This window comes from Scardinius erythrophthalmus (genome assembly GCF_964197995.2).
Source record: "Scardinius erythrophthalmus genome assembly, chromosome: 3".
Taxonomy (NCBI): Eukaryota; Metazoa; Chordata; class Actinopteri; order Cypriniformes; family Leuciscidae; genus Scardinius; species Scardinius erythrophthalmus.
Genome location: NC_138223.1, coordinates 33441481 through 33455571, shown reverse-complemented (window position 1 = coordinate 33455571; position 14091 = coordinate 33441481).

The following is a 14091-nucleotide window of genomic DNA, read 5'->3' as shown; positions in this document are numbered from 1 at the left end:
CTGAAAATAATAGGAGCTACTTATAGACCAATAAAACATGAGTTTCATGATGTTTGTGACAAAGAATAAGGTGTTTAAAGCTATGAGTAAGAAATTCATTGTAAGAACACGTCTTCCAATTTATAAAGCCACAATATATTCCATCATGTTTCAATATCCCAACGTTTTGAAATGAGGGAATAAGTGGGGTTATTTGTAGGATAGTTAATATGTTTTAATGTTAAAAATATAACTATTCAATGATATAATGTATCATTTAAACAGATTTAATAAGTCAAATATTTTTGCTCAAAAACAATGAGGGGTTTTAAATAGATTAGCAATTTCGATTATTTTCACATTATAGCAAACTTTAACAGGTAAGTTTCAGCCACTAAATGAAAAAAAGTTGAGTTGAAAACAATAGTCTACATAACAAAGGGACTTGAAGTAATAAATCCTTTTTTGTGAATCTATTCGTTTAAATTAATTGTCAGAGCGATCCAAATTTTCCAACGCTACAGCTGAGCTGAGACATTAAGGTTCACACACACAAACAAAAATTACAGAAAATGATACATTTAGTCCTGGTTCGCTTAGCTTTCACACTGCCATTTCTAACACAATGGCTGCGTCCGAAATTGCGTCACAATGGCTGCGTCCGCATTTCAGGGTGTTTTCACACTAGCACTTTTTGGTATGCACCTGGGTTCGATTGACATCAGTCTTCGGTTCATTTGGATGTGAACGCTGTTTGAGTCCACATAAAAAGGGTGGTCCGGGGTAGCTAAGAGTTCACTGCTGGTATGAATGCAATTGTACTAAATCTTGGAAGTATAATGAAATTGATGACGTTCAGCACATACATTCAGCGCAATGCAGTGCCAGGTGCGCGACGCAAGTGTTTTTTGCTAGTTTCAGCCCGACGCAGTTATCATTTTCAAGTCCTGTGCCTCATTGTTTAAATAGAAAATGCATTTGTACCCATGGGTGTGCTGGTCTGAAAACAAGGTGTGTTCAGGCGCATTGTTGGCGCGTTGCTATTTTGTTATTTAAACAGTGCGTTAGTAATATGTGGCTATAGGCGGGTCCACAACGTGCGTACTCTTTGTCCCATAGAAGGTCTGTTCGCACGCTTTAACCTCGCGTACAAGCAGGTCCGTTTCCTCGCTAGAGAAGTGTTCAGTTTTTCCGCTTGCAAATTCCACCATGTAAATAGCGAATCCGCTATGGCGTGAGCGCAACTGGCTTTTAAAGGGAATGGGAGATTGGGAGACTCTGATTGGTTTATTGCACGTTACGCCCAAAACACAGCCATTACTCATTAAGAGAATGACAACCCTTTAAGACCATGCCCTGGGTGCGCTGACCATTTTTTCCCGTCATTAAACTAGCAAAAGTGGATTCGGACATGCCCTTAGTGCACTTCAGCTGTGCGCTTTAGACCATGTGCTTAGATAATTAAATAGAGCCCTTTGAGTGTGTTCTCGCTCACTTTTCTGACAAGCGTGACTGACGCACTGCAAACAAATTCGTTGTAATAGCGAATACAACCCCCGACAGGCTGGTCAGGACCCCGACGCAACAGACCGCATTCTACATTAGAATTCAACCAAGCCATGTAATAAATGCTGTTATGTGCTGAACTTTGAAAACGAATCCAAAAGTAATATATATATATATATATATATATATATATATATATATATATATTACATGGCTTGGTTGAATTCTAATGTAGAATGCGGTCTGTTATTTCTTGATTACGCTGCTAAGGATAACTCACCGTTGCCATGCTATGGACGCAGGATTCTAACCGTAGAGACGGATCTGACTATTTTCTTTAGCGGAAGCAGTACAATCATTTTTAAATCAATAAACTCCTTTTTAAATCAATATTTTGTGTCAAATTATTGATTTGTTTGGTAGGTAGCCATGTAATAAGCGGGATAATGTAGAGCGAGGCGGTTGTTATAGCAAATATACAACCCCGACAGGCTGATTCAAGGCCTGATCAGCCTGTCGGGGGTTGTATTCGCTATAACAACTGCCTTGCTCTACATTATCCCTTACATAATGAGGTGAGCAATGCTATTTTGACGCCTTCTCCTGCATTGACGTTTTGAAGCAACAAGCTGCTGCTTTGATGATGCAAACAATCTGGGTGTGAACATGGTTTGAACCTAAATAATATAATGTGAACACAAATTCCAGCAGGGGAGAGGGAGCAATCGAACACTGATTTAGACCAGACAATCGAACCAAGTGTGAAAGCACATTAATTGAACCCAACCTGCCAAGTGTGAACACACCTTAAAACAGAGATGTAGCATTTGGCTGCACTACAACACATTACACTTTTAAGGTACACTATTTCTAATAGGCTAGCCTACTAACTGAACTACTGTCATGTTTCTGAAAAATATTAGTAACCTATCGCTACTTTTACTAGCCTAATATTCTTACCAAACACCTATTTAAAGTCCCCATGAAATCAAAATTGACCCTATTTACTTTGTTAGCACATATTACTAGTCTTGTGGTGAACAATTAATCCATGCAAGAAAATATTTAAAAAAAAATTTTTTTTACCATGGTAATCTTTAATCAAAATCTGAAAATGCCCCTCCCCTCTGCATTGGAGGACCTTCTCTGATGACGTAGGTTTGAGGAATTGGTTTGGGCAACGCTTAACCACTCCCCTAAAAACCGTTAGTCTGCTATGAGCAGAGATGGAGAGGAGGAGCGCTAGAGTAAAACCCTGCCCTCTGTTCAATATTCCTTTTCACTGGGAAATACGTCATAACACTGGAGAAAAGTCGTTTGCAACTTCCGGTTCACGGGGACTTTAAATACTTACAGTCAGATGTTTTGGTAAATTAGAAAGATTGACAACACTTTAAAATTAAATTATATTATGTAATTATGTAGTAGTAGCTACTGTTTTTTTTTTTTTATGTTTTAAAGAAACTAAACAGATTATAGGCTACCATCCTTTGCTACTTACTGAAATTGATATTTAAAAACAAATTTGAACGTGGTAAATTTTAACTGTAAAGAAACAGCTTCTTTTTTTCTTTTTTCTTTTTTTTTTTTTTTTTTGGCCAATTCCATCTGGATACTAATCTCTACTCAGTTCACAGCATGTGAAGGACTCAATAAATCCACAAGACTTTTCAACCCGACAAGGTAATCATCTGCTTAAACTTCAATAACAGGAAGACCTTTTTTTTTTTTTTTTTTTTTTTGAGCAGAAGTTGTACAATGTTTGTAAAGCAAGTCTTAGAGGGTTTGTAAATTGCACAAAGACAGAAGTTATCGGCAATTCAACACTCGCACCAATACTGGGAGGGTAACTTTGGCCATCATCATAAGTGAGATCCTGAAAAGAGATGGTGCTCCATCTAGTGGCCGAGGCAGATAAATTATTATTGAATTACTGCCTGTAAAACGCATGACAGTAATGTGCTAATAATGTGACAGTTTAGACTTGGATTAGTTCATTTGAAGATAAGTGCAATTGATTGATCATCAGTGTTATTGTTATATGAAGAGCTTTTTTTCACTTCCTTGAAGATATATGATCTTAATGCTTGTAAGGAAGACTATGGGATCAAATTCCCGCCAAATATATAGCGGTCATGTATAAAAAAATAATAAGCGTGAATCAAAAATTTAAAAACACATGTAAAAATATATTGCACAAACTGAAAAAAAGAATGCAAAATGATAAGAATAGCAAACAACGTGGTCACGGATCAAAATATAATAAGCGTGAATAAAGAAATAACAAGCATGAATAAAAACTTTAAACACATTAAAAGTTATTTTGCACAAAACTTAAACTTATGGTCATGCTTTGTTAAAAAGTATGGTTTTATTACTGTGTACTTTGTGCTTTCTTGCATTTTCTGCTCATATTTTACTCTTTTGTACGCTTGTGATGTTTTTCTCTTCGCTCTTCTTTCTATGTTCTGCGCTTGCTCTTCCAAATGTTGCAGTTCGAGTTTCATGTAAATTAGGGCGGGCTTAAGCGTCACCATTGGTCCACTAGTTCTAGATTGACAGATACTCCTCTAGCCAATCAATCGAAGAGGGGAGTTGACGTCACACTAATGCGACTCGTGGTACAAGCTGTTTATGTTTGTACAATTTCTTCAATCCCATTATAATATACTAAAATGTTATTTTCTAATACTTTTATATACTGTTCAATTTCTTATTTGTGCTTTGATATGTGCATTTATTAAATTAATTATTTTCGCTTGGCATACCAGCGTGATTACGTCACCGCACACTTCAGTGGGTGGTGCGCGCCCGTGAAGCACTTCATTCTGAGTAAATATAACAACAAAGAAGCACTGCTGCACTCTCTTTTGTTTCATTTTTCTTTAATCATTATACTCTTTTTCAGGAGTGCTACACTTACAAGGGAAGACGGCAGTTCAATTTAACTTTACAAAGACTTTCAAGCAGTAAAGCTATCTGAACTCTGGACATAAATAATTAAATTCATTTTTTTTTTTAGATACATGAGAATGTTAATGTGCACACAGGTAATTGGTGTTAAACAATATTACTTGGCTCATGATGTCAATATGTTAAGGCTGCTGTTAGCGAAACATCCTGCAATTATGAAACACTACAATTCGTCGCAAAAACTAAGTTAAAAACGGCCATTGTCTGAAGACTTTAGGACTTTGACCTGTCGCCGCTACGTATTGCCTACCTTTTTTTTATTAACCTCGCCAAATTTGACAAGATTATTGAAAATGATTGTGTTACAGAGAAGATATAGAGAAACCAGTTGAATTTAATACAGTGGTTTATTACAAACTTACTGTGTTTAATTACATAGCTACATAATTGCATATTACTTTAGAATTAATGTTTTAAATATAGCTTAAAATTTGAATACAGTAACATCTCCATCAGCGATAGGTAACGCTGTTTCTAGAGTGCCGCTGTCCTGCAGAGTATAGCGTCAACTCCGATTAAAAACCTCACCTGTCTTAAATATCCTAAAGACGATGATTAGCTGGTTCAGGTGTGTTTGATTAGGGTTGAAGGAGCTAAACTCTGCACCCAGGAGTCAGGACCGACATTACACATCCTTGTTATTGATTAAATATGATTTTAAATATGAAAGTAAAACGGCCAGTAGGTGGTGGTGGCTGCTTGGAGAAGATCGACGTTCGCGGTGCCAGGTCCAGTGCATTAGAGGTGAATGATGGATCATCAGACAGGCATAACTGTAACAGGTCGTTGTTAGGATGACGAATTTAACTATACCATATTGCCAGGTATACGCGTATACCGGCAACAGTTTGAGTTGCAGGCACACATGCAGTTTAAAGGTGTCCTGTTGATGGTCGTCTTCCCCTGTATAACAAGTAAGCATCAGTAGCCACGAGTCGCATTGGTGTGACGTCAACTCCCCTCTTCGATTGATTGGCTAGAGGAGTATCTGTCAATCTAGAACTAGTGGACCAATGGTGACGCTTAAGCCCGCCCTAATTTACATGAAACTCGAACTGCAACATTTGGAAGAGCAAGCGCAGAACATAGAAAGAAGAGCGAAGAGAAAAACATCACAAGCGTACAAAAGAGTAAAATATGAGCAGAAAATGCAAGAAAGCACAAAGTACACAGTAATAAAACCATACTTTTTAACAAAGCATGACCATAAGTTTAAGTTTTGTGCAAAATAACTTTTAATGTGTTTAAAGTTTTTATTCATGCTTGTTATTTCTTTATTCACGCTTATTATATTTTGATCCGTGACCACGTTGTTTGCTATTCTGATCATTTTGCATTCTTTTTTTCAGTTTGTGCAATATATTTTTACATGTGTTTTTAAATTTTTGATTTACGCTTATTATTTTTTTATACGCGACCGCTATATATTTGGCGGGAATTTGATCCCATAGAAGACTAATAATGACCAATACAGGGTTTGCAAATAGGAATAGCATAGTGCCACAAGGGGGCAGTGTGTAACTCTAATCACTCAACAATAAAAAACGGCTCAAATTCAGTAGCCTACACCCTGATGTGCACAACCAAACTCAGTTCTGTCTTCATCAGCCACAGTTTTTCCTCTAACGCATATCTGTAACAATTAGCAGTGTGTATTGACAATGACAGTCTTTCTAATTTACCGTATCTTCCTTTATCTATATGAATGTCATTCACAATCTGGTGAAAGACCATAGAGACTAATGATAAAAGATGGACACACTTGTGGGGATAGTTTTGAGCATGTTTAATGAGTTTGCATTTGGTATGAATGAGTCTTAGTGAACATTAACAGATTTAAATCAAGCTAACAAGTCATGGCTACTCATCTCATCATCTGCACTTTCTTCTAGTCCAACTCAATTGCATGTCGCTTAGCAACGTATGTGTTAGTGTTTTGTATCTGTTCTGCTGAACAAAAACATGCTGGTTGGCTTTTTTATTTTTATTTTTTATTAATTTTTTTTATTATGATGCATTAATGAGCAGAAGCCAAAATCTCAATCTTGAATCGGTTTTAATTGGTCAAACATACAAGATAAGTACCTCTAAATCAACAGAAACGATGAATGATGAAAAATGAAGGTTGCCCCTATGTCTCATTAGGGCAGTGGTTCTCAACTCCAGTCCTCGGGACCCGCTGCTCTGCACATTTTGTATGTCTCTCTTATCTGACACACTCAAATCAGTTCATGGAGTCTCTCCTAACGAGCTGATGATCTGGTTCAGGTGTGTTAAATAAGGGAGACATACAAAATGTGCAGAGCAGTGGGTCCCGAGGACTGGAGTTGAGAACCACTGCATTAGGGCTATACCTGCAACACTGACCTCTACAAAACAGCACTTTAGATCCAAACCAAGCCTGCTTTTCTGCTTTTCTTTTCTGAATTCTCAATATATGTAGGCCTACACTATACCGTTCAATAATATTTTATTTGAAGAAATTAATACTTTTCATTTAAAGGTGCATAACGCAAGTCTCTGAGTTTTTGCAGAACTATGCCCCCCTCTGGCGACAAATGAAACTGCAACACTGCAACTGAACGCGCATGACGTCACGCCCAGTCTCAAATTCGGCCCGAATCCCTCTTATTTATTTTACTGTACAGGATTATAGAGGCAATCGCAGTGATCAGAGAAGGGCTCATTCAGCCCATCAGGCAATTGTTTAAGCATGTATGGGTTAGAAAAACGGGTATTTTTAACATGAAAAGTTGCATAATGCACCTTTAATGTGCAAGGATGCATTCAGTTGATTCAAAAGTGACAGCAGACATTTAAATTGTTACAAAAGATTTCTATTTGAAATAAATGCTGTTCTTTTGAACTATTCAATCAAAGAATCCTGAAAAAAAGTAACACTGTTACACAAATATTAAGCTTCACAACTGTTTTCAATATGTAATGATAATAGGAAATGTTTCTTGGGCACCAAATCAGCATATTAGAATGATTTCTGAAGGATTGTGAGACACTGAAAATTTGAGAAATTGCTTTGGAGAATTCAGCTTTGCTATCACACCAATAAATTACATTTTAAAATATATTTAAAAAAGAAAACCACAATATTACAATATTTTTGATCAAATAAATCCTTCCTTGGTGAGTATAAGAGATTTCTTTCTAAAGCGTTAAAAAAGTCTTACAGACCCTAAACTTTTGAACAATAGAATATGAAATTTGGGTTACACTTAAGGGTTTAATTCTCACTATTAACTAGCTGTTTATTATCATGCATATTAGGATATTGGCTGTTTATTAGTACTTATAAAGCACATATTAATGCCGTATTCTGCATGACCATATTCTACATTCTCCTACCTAATATCTAAACTTAAAGGAGAACTTGGTAACTTTTTTAACTTAATAAAACTGTCTAGAAATCATTTGGATGGTTAAACAACCTGTTCTGGTGATATTGGTGACTTTCCCCGCTCCCCCCAGTGTTCCCAGGCGGAAAACCAACCTTGCAACTTGGGGACTACCGTCTCGGTCGCAATTTTTTTTTTTTTTTTTTTTTTGCAGGGTGGTAGCGGAAAACTCATTAATATTCATTAGGGAAGTCATCCCTGATTGGTCTGATGACCTACCCCCAACCCCGCCCCTAAACCTACCCGTCACTGGGGTTAAGACCAATCAGGGATGACTTCCCTAATGAATATTAATGAGTTTTCCGCTACCACCCTGCAAAAAAAATATTCGCGTCCCGGCAGCGATATTTTTTTTCCCAGGATGGTAGGGGAAGACTCATGAATATTCATTAGGGAAGTCATCCCTGATTGGTCTTAACCCCAGTGACGGGTAGGTTTAGGGCGGGGTTAGGGGTAGGTCATCAGACCAATCAGGGATGACTTCCCTAATGAATATTCATGAGTCTTCCCCTACCATCCTGGGAAAAAAAATATCGCGTCCCGCCAAGATAGAAATTGGAAGTCTCGTGAGAAGCGAGAACGAGAACGAGCGCGAAACATGAATTGCTTTACAGCAATTCGACATAAACACACACGCATGTATGATGACGTATTACCAGATTACCCACCTCGGTAGACATAGCTCCACATGATACAGTTGGCTTGCTCCGATCAAAACAAACGCACATGAGCAGCGGTAGAGAGGGGGAGGAGGCCGCCGCAAGTGAGTTTTTTATGACCGTGTTGTGAAATATACACCCCCCCACAGCTGTAGGGGGAGCTCGTGGGGAAAGCATGTGACAACAAAAGGGAAAATCAGCGAAGAAGTGACTAGAGTTCGCTAGAGTTGCAACTTCTCCTTTAACAACTAACTTACTAACTATTAATAAGTAGTAGTAGCAGGGGTTTATTAAGGCAAAAGTCGTATAGTTAATAGTGAGACTTGGACCCTAAAGTGTGACTGAAATTTCAATTTCACTCTGATAAATCGAAACCACAGGAGTCTCATGCTGCATCACCAAAACATGTGTGTCACCCTTGTGGAAATCAGTCTGGAAGATTCTGTCAAAAAAAAAAAAAAGATCTGTCAGATCTTAAATTCGGCATAAAATGGACGTTGTGATAATACGACGGATAATATGACGGATATATACGTCACAATTTCATCCCTATTGTGACGTATATATCTGAGTGAAAATGCTTCTCGAACAAGAAATAATGTAGCATTTAATAATAAATAATAATAAATAAATAAAAAAGAAATAATGTAGGGCTGGACTTGATTTAGATCCATGGGGAATTGATTAGATCGTTGGATGGTTGTGGTTTGCCATTGCTGTGATCTCTTGAGTGACAGGTTGCCGTGTCCTCATCATCAGGACTTCTAAGAAGACTTCTATCTTCTCTTCCCTGATGATAGGCCTATATTCTATTAGAAGATACAGACAGTCGTTGTAAGAGGGAGGGGAAGTTACTTAGTTTAAAGATTACAAGGGCACATGAATTAAAATAATTAATGATGTGCATGGATAAATCATTTATAATAAATACGGAAATATTACATAAATAATAAGAATGGTTAATTTTGATTTCATGGTGACTTTAAGTCAAGTCCTATACAATAGCCTGTCAGGATGAGTATGCTTTTTCTTATATATTTTTATGCTCTTCAGTTTGTTGTTTGTTATTTATTACCATTATACAAAAACAATCAATTAACTATCTTAATATTTGCTCCTCTCCCCGTATGACTATCATTCCTTAGTGAAAAACGAAAGACGTCAGAGAGAAAGGACCAGTGTTTCCAAATATTCCCACAGGAGGGCGCCCTCTGCCCCACCTCCTGCTCCTCCACCTCCACCTCCACCTCCACCACCCCGGGTCAGAGGCGGAGGCAAGCGGCCTCCTCTCCACGTGAGAGGTGCTCTTGATGTGGATGGGATCAGGTGCGATGACCTTGGTGGTCAGAATGGAGGCATGGAGAGAGTGCTTGACGATCTGAAAACCCACAAAGGAAGAATGAGAACAGGAGTTTACCAGACCTCAGGTCAAGGTGAAATGCTGCCTGTGAAAAAGCGTATTGATCCATCCACAAAAAAAGCACCTAAACCTTCGGTGAAAACTTCAAGAAAGAAGAATAACCACATCAAGAACAATGCCACTTTTGTCTGATATGACAATAAAGAACATGGTAACAATTGATAATCTTAATAGCTTACCCAAAACAGCAGACAACTAACATTTTACAATAAGGTCCCATTAGTTAAAATTAGTTAATGTATTATCTAACATTAACTAACAATGAGCAATATTCTTTTGTTACAGTTTTTAGTAATGTTTGTTAAAGTTAGTTAATAAAAAATACAACTTTTCATTGTTAGTTCATCAGGTCCATTAAATAATATTAACAGAGAGAAATTGATTTTAAAAATAATAATGTATTAGAAAATTTTTAAATTTACAAAAAAATTAAATTAATAAATGCTTTAGAAGTATTTTACTGTTTGTTTAATTTAATTTAGTTAACTTATGTTAACAAATGGAACCCTATAGGTACCACTTTACAGTAAGGGATTAATTAACAATGCAATAACAATGAGCAATTTGTTGCAGTATTTATTCATCTTTGTTAGCATTAGTTGTTAACAATACAACTGTTCATTGTTAGTTCTTGTTAGCTCAGGGTCCATTAAATAATGTGGCAGGCGCAACTTTTGATTTTGATAGTGGAAATTAACATTAACTAAGATTAAGAAATGCTTTAAAATTATTTTGAATTGTTAGCTCATGTTAATGTAGTGAATTAATTGTTAACAAATGGAACCTTACTGTAAAGTGTTGCCCAGAAAACAGATGATGCTCAAGCTTGTGCTGGTTTACATTCGGTTTGAGATAAAATGGAGCTTGAAGTGGATTTTCCGGTTAGTTTTTGCTCTCGCTGCTGCTATTATACAGAACATTACCATATAAATGTCACCTGTGAGGACTCGGAGCTGTTGGGAACAATGAGCTGGACTAACAGAGTGGATTTCTATAGGACTACTGTGGCAGCACTTGTAATAAATGTAGTAACACCCAAAAATCAGGTGTCATACTTTAATTGTACTAATGTGTTTATTGCTTGATGTCTCCTCCAGTCTTATGCTACTGTCTCAATGGACAAGGTTGCGTTATCTTGCATCTCTAAAGTTTACACAGGGAATTTGAATGTTTAATGTTGAGCCCTAGACAAGTCTCATTGACCCGAGGATGTGAAGGCACTGCTTTCTGCCAAGACGTATTTCAGGGATAATTGCGAGGAAGAAGGAGAGACTGAAAGGGAAAGACAGATCGATACAAAATGCTGCAGGTATTTTAAGGACATGCAGTGTTTTCATTTGCTAAACCACAAGATAATGCATTGGTGATTTCTGTATTTTGACACAGCAACTGTCTTCAATAAATATGAATAAATGTTTGGTCCCTGGTCAATGATTTGAATTTCTTAATGTTTGTTGCCCTCATCAGAAGGCTATCAGTGAGCATTGAGAAATTTAAACTTCATTCCTGAAACCGTTATAAACAGGTCTGTGCAACAAAAGTAGCCCAATGGCCAGTCAAAAATAACCCAATGCGATTTTCTCCATCTGAGGCTGAATTCTCCACTGAATTATTCCACGTCTGGTCGGGTGTTTTGAGGGCGTTGGAGCGCCGGAATCGTACTTAAGCAAATTAAGTCAAATTTACTTAATTTTTCTTTAGCAAGTTTTTGCACGCAGAAGTAAATTTCACATATGAAATTAAGTAAACTCTACTTAACTAAGTTAAGTAAAATTAATGAAGAAAATAAGGAACTTTAACTTGGCCAGTAATTTCTACGTAGTTGAAGTCTACTTTGCTATACTTTTTACTCAACAATACAACACTGAAATAAACCACACTTTTAAAGTGTATGCTTAACTTAGATATTTATGTAAATAATAGAAATTGTGTAGACACATGAAAGGTAACGCTGTACCCACCCGAACAGACCTCAATACTTGATACACAATACACAATGATGGTAACATGGATCGTTTTTGAGTATGAATGTCATTTTGAGTTGAAAATTAACTCAAGATGTCACAAAATGGCAAGTTACTAAACCTAACAACAAAAGCTATGATATAAGATTATTCAATTTTATAATGTTGATATTTACGTTTTAATTTCTACAAGCTTGAATTGAGTGCTAATATAGAATTTACTTTGTTTTTTTGAACTACTGCCTGAACTAACTTTTTCATGTAACTTTTTCATGTTTCTGTAGTATTTACTTCACCACAGAATCATTTTTATCAGGTGTGGGAATTAATTCCCACAACAACAACAACAAAAAAATGAATGTGAAAAAATTACCTGCGGCAACGAGTTAAAAGTGCCTATACTGGTTATAAATAAGAACAAAGGTGCTGAGTGGCAACTTCTGACTGGCATTGGTTTTCCTTTGGTTGTGGCACTGTGTCCTTGAGCAAAATCTAATGAAACCCAAGTTTCCCCAGGGGTGCCTGCCCCGTAACATAATTGCAACACACTCTCATGGTATTTTTTAAACTATTTTATGTTTTGGCAAATTGGTGGCTAGCTTTCAAATGAATTCATATCTCATTCATGCATTTTCATGCAATCTGCTTACATCCCACTAAAGGTTAGATTTAGGCTGGACCTTCATGCTTTTTCCCCCTAAAATGTTTTCATGCAAATCACATCATACAAATTCATACAAAATTACCACCTCTTAAAACAATATCACAAAGATAGTTACTTTCATTTGCTTTGTCTATTTGCACTGCCAATGAAATAGTTCCAAACAAAGCCACTGTAGAACTTACTGCTGTGTCTCAGAGAAATATGCTGGCGTTCCCGAATGTCTTGTGTGTTTGAACAAATAAGTTGTGCAAATGATTCAATGACTCAATCATAAAGATATTTTCTGTGTCTGAATATACCTACTTCCCTATTAAAACACTGTGTGAAAATGCAGATTGTCCGAATTCAAATACTCATAAAACAGTATAAGTGAAAAGTACCCGGATGATGACCTATAACTTCCAAAGAGATTCAGTAGTGTGCATTTAATGAACAATTTACTATCCCTTGACGACATGGAAGAGTAGTTATGAATGGCATTGAAGCAATGCGCCTGATACCATAAGTCACATGACAATGATAGCATGGCAAGTCTGAATTTCATTCTACACACATTCATACACATAGAACATTCTTTTTATCAGTTGCAAAGCAATTACTTATTCAAAAGAGGTACCTAATCAGAGAGTATGCAACTTTGAAAGCAGCCAGTTATTTATTTATCACCTAAATGAATGTGTGTGTTTTATTTGAACTAATCAGTTGTGTGAATGATCTGATAACTAACTAATAAAGAAAATCACTTGTCACCACATGTTGGAGTATCATGTAACCTGCAGAGAAACTTTTGCATGAGTGTAAATTGACATTTACTTAGATTAATAAATGGTGTAAAATGTTTGTTTATGGAACAATATTGTAAAGAGCTGCCCATATACAAAATGCATTTAGCAGTGTTGTTTAGCACAATATATTCTAGTGGTGTAAAATGTTTGGAATCCGTGTGTTCAACTGGCCCTGCTGCTTCACGCTCCACAAAGGACAATAAGACTTCTTTAACCACTAGTTTTCTCAGCTCCTTATACCCGGACTGTAGGCATTTTACACCCTCACTCCGTTTACCAGCATCTGCTATTTGTCCTCTGGAGTGCATTCAAAATGCTTCAGCTTGACTTGTCTTTAACCTCTGGAATTCTCTCATGTTACACCTCTGCTGCCTGCCAATACGACGCCATTTCTGACTTTTACACTACTGCCAATGGCCTGACGCCCACTACCTTCAATCCTTCATCTAAACTTCACCCCAGCCCAGCCATAACTGTCAGGCCGTTCTGTTCACCTAACTCCCTCATCTCTCCATATAAAAGGTTACTGATCGTCTAGGTCCAGACATTTCTCCATTTGTTGATCTCTCCACTGGTGAAACAAACTCCCAAAAGCTTTCAAAACAGCTAATTTTTCAATAAAAAGACACATCTTTGGAAAACAGGAACGCATTAGAGTTATCACCTATTACACTCACCTACATAAATCAAAAAATATTGAAATAAAGTGAGGCCTGAAACTCAGTAACCCC